Source organism: Saccoglossus kowalevskii, chromosome 19 (assembly GCF_978046115.1).
Source record: "Saccoglossus kowalevskii chromosome 19, keSacKowa6.1, whole genome shotgun sequence".
Taxonomy (NCBI): domain Eukaryota; kingdom Metazoa; phylum Hemichordata; class Enteropneusta; family Harrimaniidae; genus Saccoglossus; species Saccoglossus kowalevskii.
In genome coordinates, this window is record NC_140659.1 from 6,992,363 (window position 1) to 7,017,601 (window position 25,239).

General features: G+C 32.2%; 1 protein-coding gene across 5 annotated transcripts in view; it reads right to left on the reverse strand.

Moving 5' to 3' along the window:
* Positions 1-25,239, reverse strand: part of tcf7l (transcription factor 7-like protein) — an 81,992-nt gene that overhangs the window by 17,655 nt on the left and 39,098 nt on the right.

Consider the following 25,239-nt stretch of genomic DNA (forward strand, 5'->3'; position numbering starts at 1 on the left):
TAATTTGCTTTTTCCATAGTGATCAAGGTACATTGTATCCCAGTAATTTTTTTAAATTATCCATATATAATTTTCACATCCTAATTTTTGAAGGGGATAATCACATAATCTAAACCAGTGTTGGCAAATAATTATAACGTATGGATTAATCCATATTAAAGCAGCCATTTTTTTTCAACCAAAATTTGTTTTATAAAATAAAAAGATTTCTGCTTATTTTGCAGGATTGGGAGTGGGCTGTTTAAAAAGATTTATTTTCAGCACTAGAAAATTGCATAATTTGCAACAATATGTTTCAAATTCACTGATTTACAATTTACCAATTTTACATCAAAATTTCTCGTTTACTTATACTGTCATTAATTTTTAAAATTCAAGAAAAATCCTGAAAATGTGTAGCAGTGAGCTAGTCACCGGTGCCTTTCACAAGAAGTCACCATGACTATTAGGAAATGTCTTCCTCTTGAACACAATTAAATCACAGAATCACAAATATTTATTGTTGTGACTATTCAAATTTTTTGTCGAGACATGATGTGAGATACAAGAGAAGTGTTATCAAAAGAAGTGAAAGATTTTGAAATGACGAAGAGAAAGGAAGCAACAACATTCACAGTTATTTTTTGTGTTTACTGTCTGAATTACACCTTATGGAAAAACACAGTATAATGTACTGTAAAATGACTAATTTTCACTGGGTTTAAATTTCACTGATTTAGTGTTTCAGGCATATTTAGTGGGTTTAAAATTCACGGTTTTATCATTTGGATAATGTGTTCCATGCTCAATTTTACATATTCACTGGGTTTTAATTTAGCGCATTTTCCAGTCAGCGAAAAAAGCCAAATTAAAACCCAGTGAATAATTAACCCCTTTACAGTACTGAAAAGCAGTGGCGATAGCGAAAGGCTATGTTGTAAAAGTTTTGAAAAAAAGCAGTTTTAATCAATTTTCAGCGAAGCAACAAACAATTATACCACATTCATCACGTATAGCCTGTTGAATTTTTCAAGTTTGAATTTATAGGGGCTACACAAAATAAAAATATTGGATGAACAACTCATCAAGACAGATATTTGTCATCACAGATTGGTCAAGTAATAGCATGGTAGAGTTGAAATTTGATTTCAAGTTGAAATAAAATAATTTTCATTTTAGTGAAACCTGCAATTGTTATTTTTAACGCTAATAAAATATCATATTTATTACAAATTCAACTTGAAAAATCATATTGCCTGTCATAACAGGATAATTTTAAATTGTGGCCATTATACACTTTATTAAGATCTCAACCACATGTCATGCTGACAGCGTGACAATAGCCGATCCCGTCCTCCCAACGAGCCATTCAGAAAAGTATATATTCCGTGAAAATTAACCGCCTCATATTTCAATAGAAGCCGGAGCTTGGCGCTCATGTCTTATACTATGAACACAAGCAACCATACGGTAAAGCGAATTGATACAGATTGTACCGTCTAAATCCAACATAAACGCAACAGACCCGTACATATGCCACCAATGAAAGGGCGAGCACAATGAAAAGAGTGTGCAAGACAGCAGAACAGAATAGTGCGAAAATTCAACAAAACTGTGAATGTCTGAACATGTTCGTGTTGTTCGAAAATTAATTTTTCAACTCAAATCAGAGATTAATACAGCAAAGATTTCTGTGGGTAGGCTCAAAACAGAACCAGAGTGATAAGGCTCTTTACATTTAAATATTGATTTCAACGGGATTTCCACTGACGATCTTTAAGTATTAAGCGTATTTTCTATAGTGTTATATATTTCATATTCATGTTACTGGTACTCTTAAGTGGGTAGTGTCATCAAATTTTACTGGCAATATATCAATTTTAGTTTTCTGAGAAAATATACTATTTTCTCAAACTCTGTATAAAAATTGAAGGAAATTACAAAGCGTGTTTTAGTATATGAATCAAAATATCAATGCAATCTCATATTTCTGTTGAAGACTCAACCAACAAGAGAGATTTGATACGATGAGTACGGTATACCACCTGTTCTTAACCCTCAGAAGACAAACAGAAGTCAAATTTTGTCACTTTTCAAAAAAAAAGACTTTCAAATTCTGATCAAGTTTTCTAAACAATGGAAAATTACGTCCATTTAGGTCCAAAATTAGCAAAGAAATTAAAGAAAAATATATAAAAGTGTGGAAAATGTTTTTTTCTAGCACACATATTCTCAGACACATTGTGTCACATGTAAACTATACTTTCTACTCAGATGTCTGGACCATTGTTTGTCTACACAAAAGAAGTTACACAACACCTCACGTAACACGCAGACTACAGCCACACAATCCTCAAAATATACTCAAAAAGTGTTTTGGGGCTTCAGCGAATTTATTCATTTTCAAAAGTATCAGTTAATTTCTGCCAATAATCCTGTGTACCAGTATATCATACATTTTCTTACCAATATTTTGTCAAATTTTTTGTTTTATTCTAAAAAATTTTGTTGATTTTGAACGAAATTAACATAATTTTTCTATTAGCCACAGATCTTGATCAACATTTAAAAAAAAAATTCTTTTTTTTGAGTGAAAAGTACTGAAACTATCACTTGGGCATTCTGAGAGTTAACAGCAACAGCATTATAGTGATTCCCATGAACTTCACGAAAGTCACTACGACTGATTTTCCATAGAGCACAAGTCAAATTTTCACAGATTTTGAGACAGAGACCGAGAATTACTATACTGTCCTAAAGTCCTTGGCAAGAAACAGAATTTTATTTTTTTCTGTCAGTACAATGAAACAAGCAGTCACTCAAAACAATCTGAAAACCTGAATTCTTCATTTACATTTTAATAAAAATCTACATCTTATTTTTTATAGGTTAAAGGTCAAAAATCAAAGGATATGCAAATAAGGTAACCTGAAATGACCTTGAATAACTTTAAATGAATAACCTAATTTTAGCTGGAATTTCTCTTTGGGGGGGGGGACTATCACTCCATCGAAAGTGAAAATTTAATAATGATAATTTTTGGAGATTGAAAATTAGACAGAATGCGACCATTTAGTGATGAGGGAAGCATTAAGCAGTCTTGTTTTGAAGAACCTGTTTTTACTTGTTACGTGAAATCGTTAGGCAAATAGACATTCTTATAGTGCTCGATTTTGTTCATTGAACGCTAACTTTGAATTTGTATGTGTACAGAAAGTCAAAGTGAATACATGTTTTTTTTTGGACAAAAATACATGAAGTGAAAATCCTTAGTGAGAGGAGGTCATGTGAGGTCAATTTGCAATAGAAACCCGCATCTCTATTGACTTTTTTCACTTGACAAGAGCCACAGCACACTGATGCGAGGGATCAAACCAACAAAGTCTCTTATCATTTTGCTTTCTCCCTCAGTAAACACAAACAATTGGGATGTAAAAAGGTGGTAAAAAACAACAAAGGATTTTTTTGAAACAGAAAGCCGTTATAATCCCACAACTGCTACACATTATTATTTTTTCAATCGCGCAAAAACTTATTCCTGACATACTCATTCTCAATTCCAAATTAACGCATATTCTAAAATATATTTGTGTTTTTTTTGTTTTTTTTTAGAACTTTCATAAATTCTATGAATCTGTCTTTCAGATATTTGATTAATCTGCAGGGGAGTTTGAATGATGAAGGAACAACTGTTTCATTTGTTAATACAGTCCATCCATCCTTCATAATGTCAGCTTCCCAACCCCCTCAATTATATTGCATTGAAAAGGTGCCAATTGTCAACAACAGACTTGTATTCCAAAAAAATAAGAAATATCAACCACAAAAAAAAGTTTTTTTTTTGTGAAATAATAAAAAAAAGTGTCAAAAGTGCAAAATTAAAAAAAAAACGCTATAGTAATTTCTGATGGAAAGTAGTGCATGCGGTTCTTCCAATGAGAACACACTGCAGCATCAAGATAAAAATAATAAATAAATTTATAAACTGTTGGTCAAACATTCTCTTACTTATTACCGTAGCTATCAACATTTTAGGTCTCATAATACATTTTGCTTGTTTTGTTTTGATTTTTCAACACTTTATTTAATTAATTTTTGAATGAATTGACATTATCTCTCCCATGCCTACATGTCTTGACCAAAAAAGAAATTATGAAAACATTTGTGCATGTTTTTTCTTTCTTTTTCTGTGAAAGGCGACAAAAAATGACTATGGCGTCCAAGAGAATAAAGAAGGGGACAGAGAGAGAAATATTGACATTGGCAACTTTTCAACTTTGAGAAGGGACGAGGATTTTTTTTTAGATTATTTTGTTGATGGGGGGAAAACATAACCTTCATTCCCAAAATTTAAATTTAATAATTTGTGTTGGCCCTTACTCATTCTGCTATTACATTATATAATTTTTCAACAATCTGATTTTTTCCTACACAGCAAAATTTGAGATTGCTGTTAAAACCGAACACATGGTAAAGTTTTGTTGACAAAATAAGCCTGAATAATTTCTTATTTTTTAAAATCTTGATGCAAATTTTGTCAAAATTTTGATCTACAATTGAACGAGTATATGAAAAAAATCAATAGTTTCAAGTGAAAAATTTTGGACCTCTCAAATAACAACTGATATCGATAAAACTTGTGATGAGGATTCACTAGGGCTGACTGATCCAATTTGATTCTTGAAGTTTTCCATTTTTGGTCTAGATCTGTAAAAAAAAAACAGCCCCAATCCACCAACCCCCACCCCAAAAGCACCCATGACACAATCTTGAAGCATATACATAAAATAATAATAAAGCATGGCAACTGAAAATACCAAAAGTCTCGTAGTAGCATTTAGTATTTATCAGAAATATACCCAAGACTGCCTCAGAGCCCAGATACAGGATACCAGCTTATCAATGCACTAATAAGCCAACACATGGCACCTCAATTAAATATTTTTACATGAAAAAATGGTTACATATTACACATACTAGATCACACCCAAGGAGATTATTTAATTATTATACAAATTTACATTGCAACTAACTTCATGAATTATTTTCAAGTATAGAGTTTCCAAGACAACCAACTAGAGTTGAACTGGAATCACATGGTCCAAAAAGGTTAATTTGAGAAATATATTTGTTGCAATTTACTAATTTATTTTATCACAAACACATATGTAATAATTAAATTGTTATCAAGTTTTAATTTCATAAGGTTGATGAGATCATGAATTATGAAACAGACAATTAAACAATGAAACAGGTTTAATTTTTTCAAAATGTGACTAGAAGATCTGCTTTTTCAACATTTTTTGTAAACTAAAACTAAAATTTGTTTGTGAAAAGTGTGAATTAATAATATAAATCTACAATTATAAAGTGTTATAAATAAAGCAAATTCAATATATAAATCCAGAGAATATCTTTAGAAATAAGAACAAAAAAACACATTCACGGTACGGTTGCACTCATTCACCATACTGACCCCCTATTTTGAGGTAGTGACTCACATTTCGCTTGGTGAAACACCTCCACGCAGACGTGAAACGAAGAAGCTCCCTTATTTCAGAGTCACCATATTCCCCGAGCATGCTGGAACGGCAATACCGATGGCTGGTCTGATGCACATCAACGCTGCTACCAACATCGATGGATTCCTCAACAGGTTTCAGTCCCATCATAACATTGTTTCTATGACGATTTGTTTTTTTCTCAAATAACTGTGCTCCAACTGATGGGTAAAATTATTTTGTTTTGGGGGGGAGTAGGGTCTATAACTCAAATCCCCTCAAACGATTTACAACGGTAAACTAAAAAAGTAAAACTCTGTCCCTAGAGGCTGCAATGAATTCCTTCAATTGCCAGAGCTAAGAGTGACTTTTCAATTCATAGTGCGACCAACGTCAGGTGGTCAGCCCACTAGAGTATTTCATTCACTGATCACATGACACAACAGACTGTCACTCAGACTCCCTATCTTATCAAATTTATTGAACCACCAGGAAAGCACCCCTTAAGTGTTCCTTTAAAAAAAATCTGCTTTCATTAAGCGGCACCATAAAATAAACAAGTCTGTGCAGGTTTATGTGCGACAAACACAGCACAATAAAAAAAGTGATACGCCATGATTCTCATAACACTTATTTAAAAAGCGAAAGTACAACAGTTGTCGGAGCAGATAAGCTTGCAGCCACCTGTCAAAAAACACGAAAGACGATTCCAATGAATGGCATAGATTTACTCAGTATAGAACATACCGTAATAAAATAACCACACCCTACCCCTCCCACTCGCTATAATAGCTTTTTATTAACCACATAGCAACTAAATTTACTCCGATAACAGATTTAATGATAGAAAGTGTGTGTTTCATCTGACTATTAAACAATTTTAGGATAAATTGTTTTCCATGGTGGGAGATGAATTTATTACCGTTGTTTGTCTAACACGACGAGCATGACAAGTTCTGCATTTCAAAACCATCATTGAAAGTGTCGCAAAAAAAAACATTAACTATTTACGATTACAGTAAACTTTTAAATCATTTAATTGTTTCCACAAAAAATGTTGGTGCAGGCATTTTAAAAATTTCATAAATGGTCATAATTTCTAATTGGCTTGATGATTTTTTTTTGGCCAAAATATGAAACAAATTTATTGAAGTTTAATTTGTTAAAAGTGACAGAAATTGACTTTATTGTCCCAAAGGTTCCAATAAAATATTTTCAAATAAATTGAAAAAAGTACTGTATTTGTTTTAATATTTAATATAACTTTGAATCTTTTTAATACAATTTTCAATTGTGTTTGAGTTAATTATTCAAAAATCTGAAAATACAGCAAACTAAGATTGATGTTTGATGATATTTTGACCTTACTCAATACAATGTTTTTATAAAAACAACATTAGACATGTTTCTAAATTGTCTTGATGTGAAAACAGACTAGTTCGTACAATTCTTTACAATTCTCCGACAAAGCAAATATATAAACACAAATTCATGAATGAAAAACACATGACAAAGTTGTAGTTTGGAATAAAGCTTTTTTCTAGAATTGGGGGTGGAAACATCTCAGGAATTTTAAAAATCCCCCATGAATTGTTTTTGAGCACCAATTTTGAATTTAGAAATTATATATTTTTTTTAAAAAAAGGTAAATTTCTGTAATCAATTGAAAATTAAGTTTGCTTGGTGCAAAATAAAAAATACATAAAAAACAGAGGTAACCCTTAACCTTTTCACCACCAGACTTTCTCGCTCAATTTTTTTTAACTTGTTTCTTATATTCTTCAATATTTCTGGAAATGAATCCTAATTTTGAAGACAACAGACACAATTTCATTAAATTTTCAGTTTTTACTCATGGCTATTTTTTTTCAAATCTTCTGAATTAAAGTGCAGGCTATAAACGGGACTATTTTGTGAATTTGTGATGAGAAGCGGGAACTGGTGGTAAAAAGGTTAAAAGCCATCATTTTTTTGTTTGTGTGTGCAACATTATGTACAATAAACAGTTTTTATATTTTAACAAGGCACCGTAAAAAACAAAGAAGAGTAAATAATTTGTGAATGCTTACAAAATAAAATAAAACAAAGCATTATCATATGTTAGTTGAATGCGATTATGTCAACCAGCAAAAAATATAATAAATCACCCCCACTGTCTATCCACCTTTTAATGAGTTAAACAAATCAGTATGACCATTTTTCTCAATTTACATTATCTGATTTTCAGAAAATTTTAATCAAAAATTGCAAAGTCAGGTAAACTTGATGTCACAAAAACGTATTGTGGCAGGAAACATGCATATGCAAATTACTATCAATATGCAAATAAGTGATATCTGAACTCTGATCTTATTAAACTGCATACACATAGGCACAGCGCCACCTAGTGGTCACATTTCAATACCAGACGATTTCAACAAAGTTAAGTAGAGGGCTCTGATTGGCTCCATAAACACAATCAAGAGATATCCAAGTTTAAGATCTAAAACGAATTCCAATAAAAATGTTAATGTCTTCAAGACTAGATATATCAATTCACACAATTTATTGTTGAATTTTCAAATAACAATAAAGTGTCTCATGATATCCATGATCAGAATTCATTATATGCTTTCTCGTGTTAATTTCCATGACAACATATTCTTCCCATGAATGCTTTTGTTGGGATATTGAATGAAAATGCAGACTCGCTTAACACCTTATCAGCATGCATTTTTTTATACAAGTCTTATTCTTTTGATTCTAGTCTTGCACATTACCTCCTCTTGTACCTTTGCTAAACAATGCCGATAAAAATGACGAATGATAAGAGTCCACCCAAAACGAAAGCGGAGAAACAGAAAATATCAAAATGTGTGAAATTCTGGATATAACACACATTGAAATATTTGAAAAAAAAAAAATGCATGATGTGATTGAAAAGACTGGGAGCTCACAGTGTGGGATTAGACACCATTTAAGTTTTTCAACTATAGAGGGCAATATCATATATATATATATATATATATGTCTCCTGTTAAATTAGCAGCATTCACGGAGGTACAACTTAATAAATAAGAAGGAAATTCCCCACTATCTTGTCCCACTATTATTTCCTGCCAGGCACAGTCGTCAACAGAAGCGAATAAATGTGAAAAATCCAAAGCTTAGAACCAATAACAGTATTATTGGATGTCGTTTTCAAACGGCAATTAGAGGCACCAATCTAAGTAAGTAATAGACCACTTTTGTAAAAAAAATTATTTGTTTCAAAGAACATTGGCAGCATAATGATACAGAGAATTACTATCGTAAGTCAAACAAAAAAAATTTGCTTATTGATGAACTGTTTCTTGATGTTTTCATTGACTATACGACAGGTTCAGTCGAACTCTTAACTGCGTTATCATTTGAAAAGGAATTGATAAGTTGGGAGAAAAAGGTTGTGAATTTAAATCAACATGTCAACTGTTGTCATGGTAACATAGGATAAAATGGCAATTCTGTTCATTTTTTTCAATTCTATATACTGTAAAGTGTTTATTTTCACTGCTGGAAATTTATGCGATTTCACAGCAATCATGCAGACAAAATTTTTGTGAAAGTCAATGACACTTTATGCCATAGAACCCCAGTAAAATTTTCACGGCTCCAAATTTCCTGATTTTCACCGACACCACAAAATTCGCCTAAGTGGCTTAATGTGACCATAGACTGTGCAGAATATAATACAGTCTATGATAAACTAGTTAGACTGACACAGTAAAAATGACATGTAATACAAATTAACATAAAACATGTGGTAGCAATATATCAGATCATTATTTTGCGGATAACTAAAAATTAATTGGTGTATGACCACAAAAATAACATTCCAAGTTCCAATTGTTTACTCAAAAAATCCAGCTATCTAGGTGTTCATCACTTGTACACATCACCATGAATCCAACCTCGAGTACTGTAGAATACTTTATTTTAGCTGGAATTAATTTTCGCTGAAAAGACATTCTGGGTATTTTGTATGGAATTTATTTTCACTGATTTTTGACAAGTTGTATTTTCACTGAATCATTCAATTAATTCCAAGCAAAATAAAGTATTTTACAGTATAATCATCTGATGCAACTACCACTACCACCTCCACGTCCCAATGACGAAGAAATGCAGTCGAAGTGACATTTGTTTTACAGAAATATTTTGTGAGAATGATTGAAAAGTATAGATATTATAGATTAGATTAACAACTAGTTTGGTATAAATTTAATACGTTACGAACAGGAAATGAAACAAAATGACTACTGTTCTAAATTACATCACCATGGCAACAGTAATTTTCAGTGGTATTACAAATAATAACATTCTTCAATAAAAGAAAGTGTCAATCGCAAGATGTGAACAAAATTGCAATATTCTGAGAAAATTTAAATAAGAGTTCAGAATTTTAGACTAATTTCAAAATGGCCACCACTCGTAAGGGATATTGAACAGTTAAACGTGCAGCGATTCTGTTTAACGTCTATGTTGATACGGTACCTATATTTCTATACAAGTTTCTTTAATATTCATGCAATAAATGTCACCACTCTTTCACAGCGATAAAAAAAAATACTGATTGAAAAACAGTCATGGCAACTTTGTGTGTTCGACTGCATTTGATTTTCGCATAAAAAAATAGCGCATTTCACTCGCATGTATATATGTTGCTATGTGTAGTCAGGGCCCCAATATCAAATGCACAAAGTCGTGATATCCACAGCCCATTAAGCTGAAACTCACACAAGTCACAAAATGGCTGCCACTAGCTATTACATGCATGTTAAGAATTTGACTTTCAAAATCTACTTTATGTGCCAATATATCAGGGTCACAGGAGTCACCAGTATGACCTGCAGCTTTATCACAACATTTTACGTAAATAAACATTACACAGTGACAAATACTGTGATACAACAGGAATAATTTTAGACGTTTTTATTCAGCTGTGATATCTCTCCATTTTCCTCCAAAAAAAATGGAAGGTTGCTCCCTAAACCTTTGCACACATCTACCCCAGCATTAATTTTACTACATACCGAAAATTAAATCATGACAATCTTCAAGAAACAGTTTTCATCAACAATGATGTCAGAGTTAATATTTTTTTTTCTTGAATCCACATTTTGTAATTATTTGACACTATGAGATAGAGAGAAGGTTTTGAATGATGTGTAGAAAAGTAGAATTGTTTGCAGCAAAGCATATCCCCTTTACAGAACAGCTCAAATGAGCATGGAATTTCCTGTACGATCCTATTTCCATTAGCAAATTGTAAGAAAACGGTAAAGATCAAATAATGCAAGAAAACGCGCACGTAAAACGATCTTTCAATTATTAAAAAAAAAAGAATAAAATAATAATAATAAAGATATCCAGATTCTTGTGAATTTTTATGGTTTTATCCGAATTTATATAGTTGTCATGGATACAGGGAGGATGAATATGAATTGGCTTCATTTGGTTCTTTTTTGACATGTCCCTCCTAATACTAAATAACATTAAGTTGAAAGTTGCTCCCTTTCACAATTGGAACAAAATATTTACCACCATTATTTACATATGTATGGTGTTCCTTCAATATACAGTAAAGGCATTTTGTCACTGGCTTTCGTTTCCCTTAGTTTCAAGTCCAAGAACTTGGCATCCTGCATATTCATGAGGATTTAATTTAGTGGATTTAGTTTAGTATACAATATTTGTTGTTATATTAGAAATGTATGCTTATGTATTTAAAATTACCAAGGTATGTCTATGTTGTTATACTATGAAATAATTTATTTTAGCTGGAATTCATTTTTCGCTGGAAAGATTTTTTGCTGTTTTGTATGGAATTCCCTGTCACTGATTATTGATGAGTTGAATGTAAAATATAGGAAAAAAGGTATAATCGCTGCATTTTATTTTCACTGGATCATTCCTTCAACGAAAATAAGCAAGAACAAGCCATGCATGACATAGTCCCCGTTAGTTATCAAATTTAAGATATATAGTTTTGTTTATAGTAATATAGCTGGAATATAACCATGTCAGGAATATGATTTTTTAACATTAAAATGATTGACATTTGTATCTGATCGTCAAACAGGTACTTGTCCATATTGAGATATATATATATATATATATATATATATATAACATGATGTATAATGAATATATAAAATTTGAATATAATCAGTGAAAGCAGGTCAGAGATATGGCTCTAGAAGTCCATTCATTAAAACAAAATGGCCACCAGACAGCCATTTTGAATCCGATCTGAAAAATGAATGATGTGCACCAGGAACCTGTAATGTCTAATATATGTAGCAAGTTTGAACGAAATCCATCCATAAATGCCAGAAATGCTTGATATTTGATGATTTTTTAGCACAAAAATGGTCACAATTTGGCCATTTTGAATAGGATCGTCAAACCAATATATCTGTCCATCTATGACATGATGTATAATGAATATTTAAAATTTGAACATAATCAGTGAAAGCAAGTCAGAGATATGGGACGAGAACCACATTCATTAAAACAAAATGGCCGCCAGTCTACCATTTTGAATCTTATCTGAAAAACAAAATTATTTGCATCAAGGTCACAAAATGTCTAATGTATATACCAAGTTTGAACAAAATCCATCTGTAAACAGCCGAGAAATGCTTGATTTTGATGATTTTTAGCACAAAAATGGCCGCCATTCGGCCATCTTGAATCAGATCGTAAAACAAATTGATGTGCATATGTATAATATCATGTATGATGTATGTGTGAAGTTTGATTGTGATTGGTCCAGGCACTTCTAAGATACAGGTCCAGACGCACAGACACACGGAGGTCAAAACACAAGTCCGAACGGGGACTACCGGTAATAAGTATTTTAACGATTTTCAATTTTTTTTTTTTTAGCTTATGGCACTTTTATTTGCTTGTTATTGAGGAAATATGGTATATACCAAGTGATGTTGGTTAAAATAAAATTTGGGAAAAACAAGTACTCACTGTGAACCACAAACAATGCAAAGAGGTAAAAATGAAACTAAGCTTAAGATGGGATAGTCCCTAGTGAGCCCCCAAGAACAGTCCGTGAGTAAAAAGGATAATCCCGAAAAAGAAAGCTAAAGGTTAATTAATAGTACCGGTATGAAATGGATGAAGTAGCAATAATGGCTGCTACTATATGAAAAGACAGAATCTTCTTCATGTATGGTTAAGCAGCGTGGCAGCATGATTTTATTAGAGGCAGAGATGCTGCAACCGCAATGTTTACTGGTAAAAGTAGCGTTCGCCCTCCACAGAAACAAACTGATTTTTTAATGGGGCTACTTAGCGGTAGGTTACAGAAGTTGATAATAGTGGTGAAAAGGCGTGGTAAGAATAGGTGGTGAATGTGGAAACCTCAGCCCTATCACATTGTTACGATAAGAATATCGGTACATGCATCATATCCTATTCAAATTTCAGCAATATATTATTGTTTTTGCAAAATATTATATTTAAACCATGGTACAAATGTGGTACATGTGCCGGTATCCCCTAAAATGAGAATCTCTTTCTTTTACTATGGTTTTAGACTGTAGAATTTGCAGGACGTCCTTTGAATTGTGAACTTGTATCACTTTCAACAAAACAAACCGTCATACAACATATAACTTAGATCAAGACCAATACATGTAGGAAAATTTTAAAAAACTTTCAGAAATTCATCAAATATCGCACTAAAATTTGTGCGAAAAATTTCCAATATGTCTGTAGGGGGGTAAAAGATAATGACGCTCAAAAACCGCATACTTATATGCAAAGAAAAGCAACATCAGTAGTTCCATGATCAGAGGGTCTTTGGAGAGATTTAACTTAAGACATAATAGATCATTCAACAACCCTAGCCAAGCTTTATGCAGATTAGAAACCTAGCAACATAAATGTGGAACAACGCAGCTAATGGCAATACTGCCCCTTGGCGATAAGTTCTCATTTTCACGGGACATCATTTTCAATCTATCATGCAAACCACACTTCCACCACTCCGATATATAATGTAACTTGATTTGTAAGCTGCTATTAGACACGCAAGTAACATAACCGTGAGTCGGCTGTTATAAATCTCACACAAAAAAACAGCGGAATTATTCAAGCTTAAAGCACACAACTCTAATATAGCCTTTCTCATGCCAACATTTTGGTGCACAATATTACCTATTTTTATGTACTTTTCTATAATATTTTGCTTTATTTTGAAATAATTTGAAATGTTACACGCTCCCGATCCAAATTTTGGCAAAATTAAAAAAAAAAATATATGGATTTTATTTTGTGACAAATGTTGGCATTTCAATCCACTATAACCATTTGTCAGACTTTATTTTGCACCATTTTTTTCATTTCTTATAAGAATACATACCACATATCTCGAGTATAATTACGTTGCTGGATTAAAACAGTTATAAAACTCCAGACAGCAAAATTGGGCCTCAAATCACCGGAACTTGCATTTACGAGTATAGGCGGCGAGCCCTGAATATTGATTAGAATTTCACACATATATGACAAAGTATGCACTCAGATTGAACCTTAATTGCAACATCCTCCACTGTACAGTAGTCAGTATTATCAATATATGTAGTCTTTGCGAATACTTTGCAGTACAACTGAAGTACGCATGTTTAACGTGGTACAAGACAAATTCATTACGTCATTTCAGACGAATCTATTAAAACATCAATAAATTTTATTTTTCAAAAACAAATCCTTCATTTTGTTATGGACACGATGACGTCAGAGCAACGTAATGAACAGTAATCAAGTTGCATTGCAGAAAAAACACTCCAAGAGGTTACGCGATGAAGTCGATCTTTGCAACAGTCAGTTCCCTGCATGATTTTGATACTAAGCTTTATGGACCAAACCCAATCACCATATCGACAAAATATTCAGATCCGACAAATTAATTTACGCATCAACACGAAACACTGGGAGTTCAACAAAAGTATCTTTAATGTGAAAGGTCACCATTATACGCTCCACTATTGTTAGTACGCATGTAACAAGTGAATTAGTTGATGTATGGAATTAAATTAACAACGACCACCAAAAAAACAGGTAGAACAGAAAATAAATGGTCTAACACATAAATTACATTACAGTTTCTTTCAAAATTGTAAAACCTACTCTTTACTATATGGATGCAATTCAGTAGGTGAAAATTATAGTGTTCGAAGGGTAGTGCCAATATTTTTAAGGGGGAAAAGGTAGTGTTTCAAGGGTTAAATCATTGATAATTCTAACAGTGGAAATTTAAAGGTTCACCGTAGTGCTAGTATTATTCATGTGTGCAAAGTATCACATACCCGATTACAAATCTAATTTCAATTTTAATGAACGTAATAAAGTTGGAAGGAAGAAGAGTAGAATTCAATGGTAAACTTAAATCACATGGTAATTCAGGTAATAAGACAGGTAAATTCAATATTACTTCACTCATTACTTTGAAGCACATCAATCCAATGACAAGAGAACGAAGATCAATTCGATTAGGTATCAAGCATGGTTGAATGAACAGGAGATGGGGGAGAGTTTTTTGAAAAAAGTTAAAAAAAAAGTGTTAATAAGTGAATAATTAATATTAAATACTGGCAATATGCTAGATATATGTAAAATTACGTCTAAGAGAATCATATTTGTTTTATTAGTATCGCATGCACTTAACATAAATGACAACACATGATGATGATGGAAATAAAGTATTTTTTTTTTTATGATATAGATGTACAAGAAACACAATTTAGATTAGGAGTGGATATCCATTGCAAATGTGCTTGTTATAAAAAACAAATATGGCAGTCACTTTCATATCAAAGTTGAAATAAAAAAAAAATGCTTTCAAATCACGAAAAATCAAAATATTGTAAATGATGGTGTGAGAGAACATATTGAGTCTGAGCTGTATTTTTCACCAATTTTATCATATTTTACGCATTGAGACATGTTACCATGGCAATCTCAATAATACTGGGCTAAAATGTAGGATAGCCAAGCATCTATGCAGTATTCCACTTAATATGCTCCTGGCCAAGGAACAATGCTAGTAATATATCATTACCCATGATGCAATTGTCACTATGTGACATCTAAAGCATCTCTCTACAAATATTTCTGATAACTGTATCCAGACAGCTACAAATAAATTCATATTTGTTGAAGAATTATTTTTCAGGTGTTCATGTATTGGTATTTACTTTAGGCAACTTGTTAGAGATCAAAAACCGTGGCTGGATACAACTTTCCAGGAAGTAGCACATCGCCCTCTAGTGGCAATACACAGAAAGTTTGATACCAAAGATGACAGACATTTTACCATCATCATTATTTGGGCGGGGCGTTGATCTTGATACTGTCAAAAAGATAAGTAACTATGACAAACTCATGGCAGTACTTTAATACAAGCAATACAACATTGAATTTAAATTTATAATATTTAAAAACGATAAATTGAAACAGAGATTGACATCACTCATCTCCTCAACTTTTCGTAATCCTCAAAATTAATTTTCTGAATGTCTCTTTTTTTTAAGGGATGAGTAGAATCCAGACCATATTAAATTATTCAGATTTTTAGTGATGATATATACTAATAGATCAATGAAATGGCAAACAGTTTGAAAGTCAGCAGTGATATGACATTTGCTCAAAATAGTACCATGGCTACATAAAAATTAAACTGATTGTTTGTGAATAACTGAGATACAGGGAACTGACAGCAATTTATGGCAACAATGTTTTTGCTTCATTATTATCAAACCAAATTTAGACATTGTCATCACTGGGAAATTCATAGCAGTCTTGTGCCATGTGGCATTAAGGAAAGTCATTCATAATAATGCTTTGTTCAAACTATTGCTGTAACTGAGCTCACACACCCCAATTTATACAACAAACCAAGTATGATTTATTGCAATTAATGATGTATCATCCAATTATACAAGTACGCATGGCACCGACTGTAGACAGACTTGATTTGAATCATTGTCATGGATACAATAACATTAACGTCTCATTTCAAACCAGATTTCTTATTTCTTTGTTCCTAAGCAACTAATAAACTTAGTTTTCAACGATACATGTACATAAAAAACGGCGTAGTTTCAATTTTTTATTTTTTAAAATGGGGAATAGGAAGTGGTCTGATTAAAAAAACACCAAGCAATGATATAATACAGAATTCCAACACAGCGACTTACCGATGATCTAACCAGTGTTGACAAGCAAGACAAATATGAGAGATTTGTAAAATTAGATACAAATATAGTGATCTCCCTGGAATTAAAATTTTCCCGAGAACGATTCACCTTTATCACCTTCAAACTAAAGCTCGGCTTCTTCTAGATTTCCATAATTCCATTTTAGACTTTATTCTGGAATTACAAAGCCTCAGAAATCCTAGTAAATTTCATTACATCCCAAGGCTAGACACGGAGTCTACAAATCTCTACGCTATGGCGCAACAACCATGTATTCCGGTCCCGATGAGTACGGGAAATTGGTACAGAAGAGGATTTACATGTAGACGTTTCCAAATATAGATTTGTTTTTTCGGATTATGCATGAAAAATGGATTTTTTCAAGAGCCGGTAATGATTTTTGTTCCTAGAGAAAGAAAGCTCAGAGCAATGCCCAGGTGTATAACTTGATGTGAGGAATTGGTCAACAAGAAAATTACCCCAAATTTAATTTACCGTCCAATTTCCTTGTATCATGCTTCACGCAAGCATAAGAAGAAGAATGCAACTATTCATTCGTTCATTTTAGTCATAGTTTGCTGATTTTGTTTTAACACTGTAATTTCAGACAACCATATAATTCATAAATCTTTTAAAGTAAATTTTCTCGTTTCTATAGACAAATTCAACAAAATTTTTAATTAAGCAGGCAATATACTACGAACCGTTCAATCATGACGATTTGGTGATTTAAGGGTGCTCCTAAAGATGATTTTATAGCATTATTAAGGATGATTTGATGATTCAATGGTGTTCTAAAAATGATTAAATGATTTAATGGCATTTCCAAATGTGATTTGATGATTTAATGGTGCTTTGATGAATGATTTGATGACATTTCAAGAATATTTTATGATTTAATGATATTCTGAAGATGATTTAATGATATTTCCAGAGAATGATTTAATAATATAATGATGTTTCCAAAGACATAATTTCCCAAATAAGACAAGAATGAAATGTTCCACTGTTAATAATGCGTAATTTTCCTTAAATCATGAAATTCAAAAAAATCAAGCGCTAATATTTGGTTAAAAAATAACCTTTCATGTAGAGAAAACTCAACTTCTTAACAGTTAACAGGGTATATATTTTTAATTCAAGTAATTTTGAGAAACAATTGCTTTGTGGTACTAAATGAATGCAGGTGATCCTAAACCTTTGACTGCCAAAGCCAAATTTTCTCATTATTTACGTAAACTTGTGTAATTTTTGTTCTGATGACGATTTGAAGCGAATAGAAAAAGATTTGGTAAAAAAATTATCAAAAACAATTTCCAAAAAAGCATTAAAATATACAAAATGTTGCACACAAATTTGGAAAAAAATGTGGCACTCGAAGCATTAAATGGTATGTTGTTTTTGCTATGCATATGCAAACCAGCACCTAGGCAGCCCCAAAACTGACTATAAGTTGCCGCCCAAGCCTACAAAAATAAAATTACCAGCTATCTGAATGTTATTATTGTAAAAATAATGTAAATCGTATTCTTTGGTTCAAAAAAAATATTCAGCTAATGTTCTCTGTAAAACAGTGCCTCCTGCACTTGACATCTGGAACCATAGAATGCTTTTCATTCAGTGAAAATACATAATTGGTCTCCCTAGACACACAGCCTTATCTTCCTGGCAGGAAGGGCTTGAACTTGGATGAGGCTTCCCAACAATGGGAGACAGAATGCTTCGCAATATTGTGTACAGAAATATTTAGAAGTCAATTTGACCTATTTATCTCAAAGGCTTGGTATATTGTGACAAGATTATTTTTCTAACATACACAAATATCACTACAATTTTGTTGCAAATTTTTTTTTGAAAAATTATTTGCATATATAAGAGAAAAGTGCGTATGATTTAGTGTCCCCCGAACAGATTTATTTTTGGGCAGGTTACTATGGTTACATCTTTTTGAAGGGAAGTGCCAATAAAAAATTAATTTTTTAGCAGAGAGACCAAAAAAGATGCGATCACAGCACCATTTTTTAACAAGACAAAAATCATTATTTTTTTGTTCCATCCTCAAAAGTGTCGTCATAGGCAACAAAACATACCAAATTACTAAGAATGAACAAGACTAATAAATGACAGAAGTATCAGTAACACACCTAAATATTTGTAATGACAATCAATTTCAAAAAATTATTTTATAACTTTCAGGGAATTAGACTGAAAGTTGACCTTTGACATCAAGGCTAGAAGTAAAGTATAAAGAAGAGTGTTTGGTTCTTATCAGTCTAGATAAAAGGTTATTGATTCCAAAACCTTTGCCATCTGCTGTCTTCCTGTCACACAGAAATACTACTGATACGTTACCGAGACAATCTTCTTGTTGTATTTGTGAATAGTTTAAGTGGTTCAATAATCCATTTTTTTAAAGATTTTAACTCAATTTTCCATGACTATGTCTCATTTTAATAAAGCATGCGATTATGTGAATGAATGATGAAAATTATCAGACTAAAAAATCCTATCTTCTGTGCTTCACAAAAGAGCTGCTAGAGGGCGCAATTGTGCATTCATGTCAAAAATGTGCATGCTGGGTAAAAGACATATTTTCTTTTAGTCTAACAGACAATATCTAGTTAAGATTAACCGTTTAAATCCATATTTTTTCCACTCTTTCGTATCAATTGATTATACACATTGGCAATTCTTCAACAAAATTTTTGAAAGAATCTAAAAAAAATTATGTATCGGTAAATTTATTTTGTGAGAGGTAATAGAAGTTGACCAAAAAAAGATAAAAGTCCAAAACAACATAAAACAGTTTTTCGGCAAAACTTGCTTGAATAAAATTTCTGTACATTTTTCTTATATTCTTCAATGTTTCTGGAAATGATCCCTAATTTTTAGGGCCAGCAGACAAAATTTGAGCCAATTTTCAGTTTTTACTCAAACAAGCAGCCTATCGGCTGAGATAGCTCCGCTGTTAGCAATGCACATTTCAATTAAAGAACTGAAGACATCATTAGAAAATGAACAATATGAATAGTATCAAAGCAATCGATCGGAATTACAGTTTTTAACAAGAAGTCGAAAATATCACTTTTTACCAAAAATGACAAAAATATTCACCAAAATTAGAGAACTGAATATATCATCACAAAATGAACAAATCTGAGAAAGGTCTACATGTAGTATCTATATATGTAATATCAAAGCAATTGAACTATTGGTTTTTAACAAGAAGTCGAAAATATCACTTTTTACCAAAAATGACAAAAATATTCACCAAAATTAGAGAATTAAAGATATCATTACAAAATGAACAAATCTGAGAGAGGTCCACATGTAGTACCTATATATGTAATATCAAAGCATTTGCACTTGCTGTTTTTAACAAGAAGTCGAAAATATCACTTTTTACCAAAAATGACAAAAATATTCACCAAAATTAGAGAATTGAAGATATCAACATGAAATGAACAAACCTAAGAGAGGTCTACCCAAGGTACATATACACCAAGTATCAAAGCATTCAGGCTTGTAGTTTTCAAGAAGAAGTCGAAAAAGTAAAACATTGACACGGACGACGACAGACAATCACTCATATGAAAAAGCAAAGTCGACAGCGGAGCTAAAAATTGTCTATCTTCTGACGGAAAGTACAGACTATAAAGGGGACTATTTTGTAAATTTGTGATGAAAAGAGAGAACTGGTGATGAGACGGTTAGGAGAATTACTAAATCTTATTTAAGTTTTAATAAATTGAAAGATTATGACATTTTTGTCAAGAGAAATATTTTAGAATGATAGAACGTAAATCTGGCTGATTAGTATATATATAACTGCTATGCAACTTAGATACAACTGCCATGGCAACTAGGTATCTAATTTACTGTGGTATTGAGCATTTAATATGTAGATATCTTGTTTTTAAAGGGACATGCTCAATTCCTGAGATTGCAGCAATGAATCATGGGAGACAATTTGTTGTTGTTTACATTATTAATTCTCGTTTTTTTTGCCATTGGTAATTTTAAATCAATTAAATTGTGTGTTTTTTTTATGCAAGAAAAGATTTGACTGAAATGATACTCTCTCACTTTTGGATTTATGATTCAGTGAAAAATAAAATCCAACGAATATACAATTTTTCCTATATTTTACATTCAACTAGTCAAAAATCAGCGGAAATAAATTCCATACAAAAACACCTAAAAGGTATTTCAGCAAAAATAAATTCCCGCTAAAATTATTTTACAGTAATAGGTCACACATTGACTGCGAACAAACACTGGACATCGAAACTTATCCTAGCAATCCTTGAGCCAGGATTAAGTTAAATCTAGTGTATTTGACTATTTCTAATGTTACGATTATCTTGCTAAAAATAGAACTGATGTAGCCAAACAGATCAATTGTAGACAATGCTTGCAGACGATAAGAATAATTTTAACTCCACCCACGTTACCTGATACTTTGCTATGACTTTTGGATAATTTGTTGTGAATCACAAAAAAGTTTATTGCCCGAACAAAGCCCTGGAGAAATTATTTCAGTCATACAATAGTAATAAATTCATCCCATTACGCCATGATTAGTGACGTCATTTGCAGACTACACGCTACATTTTTCGATAAAGTAAAAATATCATCAGTTTATGAAACAGATCAACTAAAAAATAAGGTGCTAAATTTGAAAAAAGGGGCAATGATCTTGTTTCACAACATCATATAAGTCTGATTTACTACAAAAGTATTCTACTGAAAGCAAATATCCATGGCAACAGGACAGATACAATCAATAAAGCGCAACATATTCGTAGCTGAAGCAATGCAAATTGAAGCGACGAATGCTTGTGAAACTAAAATAGGGATAATGGTTGTCATGGTTTTTTAAGAAACGTCAAACGAGTAGACACAGTAACCGATAATGGAATAGGTCAAATTTAATTTGCGAAACAGTTCAGAGGAAAACAAAAAAAATTGTTGTAATCATCAAATTTTTTTTAGGTAAATGAGCGATTGGAGTGACAACGTTCGTACAGAATATTCTCTCATGTGCACCGTTAATAATGAGATGTGTGTAACAAAAGGGATAGCAAAGAAATCAGACATTGCGTTATCATTTCTCAATCTCAACTGAGGAACAATTCACAACCAAATTAGGAAGAAGGGAAAAAATATTCTTTACGAGGTTTAAGTGTATGAGAGACTAAATCAACGCTCTGCACATTTTCATTTGAATGGAAATACAGTGGAACATCAATTTCGACATCTCACATAGGAAATTGAAGTTTACAGGTTCATCTCCTTTTTCTCTTATAAATGCACTTAATTTGAATTTGCAACCCCCCCCCCCTCCAACAAAAAAGAGGAAATTAAATTTGGCATACATCTGGGTGCTCAAAGTTACACCTATGATTGAACCATATTAGGTTTTTAAAAAAAAAATATTCAATAACTTGTTCAAAGTAATCATAGATGAGAATATTAAACAGATTGTCTATTCACATTGAATTTGAACATGTGTTGCATGACGACCTCTCCGGTTTAAGACATAGCAAAGAAAAACATGGATCACAAGTGAAAGCATGTCCAAGTTATCACATTTTAAACAAACAAGATGGCCATCTGTTGGCCATATTTGATCAAATTGCAAATTGAATTGACATGTACATGTATCCATTTATGACATGCTAAATATCAATGAAAATGATACATGGGTGACAGAGATTTAGTAATATGACCGAAAATAAAAACAGCCGTTATTCTGCCATCTTCGATCTGATTATGAAACAAAGTGACATGTATGATGTATGTTGCAAATACGAATGAAAATGGTACATACAATGTATATCTTGGAAATATAGTAGTAAGGCCAAAAAACAAGATGGCTGCCAGTCGGCCATCATTTATCCAAATGCGATAGAAATTGTCATGGACATGTATCATAACATGTGTAATCTATGTACCAAGTTTGAATGAAAATTGACAAAGCATGTCCAAAATACAACATTTTCAAAAAACAAGATGGCTGCCAGTCGGCCATTTTGAATCAAATCGCTAAACCACTGCATGTGCATATGTCCCACATAAATTACTAGGCACATGCAAAGAATGAACAGAATCAGTCCAAAGGATTCCGAAATATGACGTCGGACGGACACACAGACGGACGCACAGACGGACGCACAGACGGACGCACAGATGCATGGATGGTCGGAGTACATGTATCTTAACATGTATAATCTATGTACCAAATTTGAATGAAAACTGACAAAGCATGTCCAAAATACGACATTTTCAAAAAACAAGATGGCTGCCAGTCAGACAACACTCTTTTAAAATATTATTTGTGATGTACTCTTGTGCATCATTACGCAGACTCTCCCCTGAAATTCTGAACATATTACGGCCAAGAAGAAAACCATGATGTCAGTTGAGCGACAAGGAAGTGATTCACTTTGCGTAAAGAATAAGAAAATCAAAGGATTTTGGCCATTACTTGCAGAAAACAGAAATCATTTGTGACATACGTATTCATGAAAACAAATTCATAATAAGTTGCTTTCAAAGCCTTAACTCGAATGACTGCGAGAAAAGCTAGCGAACAATTGCTGTAGAAAGCGGAGGTAATCAATCGTTAAGACCAGCCTTTAACAAGTGATTGTGGTTTTATCTAGTCACGGAATCAACGAATATTTGAGCTGTCGCACATATAATTTGGTTCATTCTCAAACAAATACATGCTAGCTCACTTAGCCGTAAAGAGTAAAAACCATATCATTCCAAAAACAAGGTCACTAATATATTGTAGACTGCTTTAATTTCGCAAGTGAACATTTTTGCATATTTTGCGAGTCAGTGTAAATCACGAAATTTGGTAGCAATGAAAATGTAACAGTGAAATATTGTCCATATAAACGTCGTTAGATCACTAAATAGCAAACATTCTTCACAACGAAATTAGACAATTTACAATAAACTAATATATGATATATTTTATGAATGAATTTCTTTTTTTAAGGTCATTCGCAGTCGTTTAATAAAAATGTTCACAACCGTATCACATTATTATTAATTACAACACTGGTCATCAACTTTTTGTTGAGAAAGTTGGTAATAAATAACATAACAATGTTCACAGGTTTATTATGTAAAATCAACGAGCTGTAGTGCCATAGTAATATGAATTTTTTAATTATTCAAAATTATAATTTTTATTTTTAGAAGGCAACATAAAAATAATTTTGAGAAAACAAAAACTACTACATCAGACATGATATTTTATTTAGTCACTGTCTTACAATATTAAACATGGCATAATATCTCGCACTAAAAATCTTACAATACTGAAAAAATGGCCGCCATTCACCAAAACACACTAATTCGTCGAACTGAGAAAATTGCTAACAACAATTTAATAGATTTTTGATCGTTTACCCTATACAGCACATTTTTGTGTTATCAACACACCATAAATCCATCATAAAGAACCTATTTTCGACACAGGTGCTGCTCAACGGCTGCAAAAAACTGCCAAGATCTCATCTATTGCTGAACCTTAACACCGCATTAAGAAGCATGTTCATTTTACAATTCCAAAAAAAACATCATTTAATATATGAACAAATCATAATTTACATTAGATGTCAGAGTAATCCAATTTATTATGATATTATGATAAAGATGAATAAATTATTGTTTTGGAAGTCTGATGCACACTTGATAGCGAAAGAAAAAAATTATTGCACAATGACTAGATTTATTTATTTTTTTTCAATTTTTCTTTCCCAGCTTTCAGTACCATATTTACTCTATTAATAGCACATCTCCAATGGAAGTACACATGAAACAAAAAATGCATTTATTGTATAGTGGAACATTTAAATGAGTTATTTTGATGATAAACACACCTCTGTCATGCACTACCAATAGAATAAATATGGTACAAGTATTTGCATAAACATCTTGTATTTATATTACAGCTATTTTATTGCCATGATATTCTTTTTGGCAGAATTTTTTTGATACAAGTTTTCCTGACAACGTTAAAAATCCAAAAAGTAATACATTTTTTTTACAAGATTGTGCTTCTAATGGCCCGAAAACATATCACGTTTTCATCTTAAAAGCACTTCCACAGGGAATGTATATACAGAACACATACCATGATTCATTGTGATTTATAAGGTTACGAGAAGAAAAGGTAAATGCACACAAAAAAAAAAAAACAAATTTAATCAATAAATCAGTACATCATATATTTGAATACATATCAGATCGTTTAATAACTATTTCTATCAGTGGTGCCCTTTAGTAAATAAATGCTCCAGGAATGATGAAGACAGAAGTCACGTCTATTACAGTAATGACTTTGTTTATTTGTGTAGTGGTTTGTTAGCAGACAGTGAACCCCCCCCCCCCCCCACACACACACACACACACACAAAAACATTACTGATTAAAGATGTACACGGTGGTTGATCATCTTTTTACCTCCAGGACAAACAGCTATCCTATTAGCAACATCAATA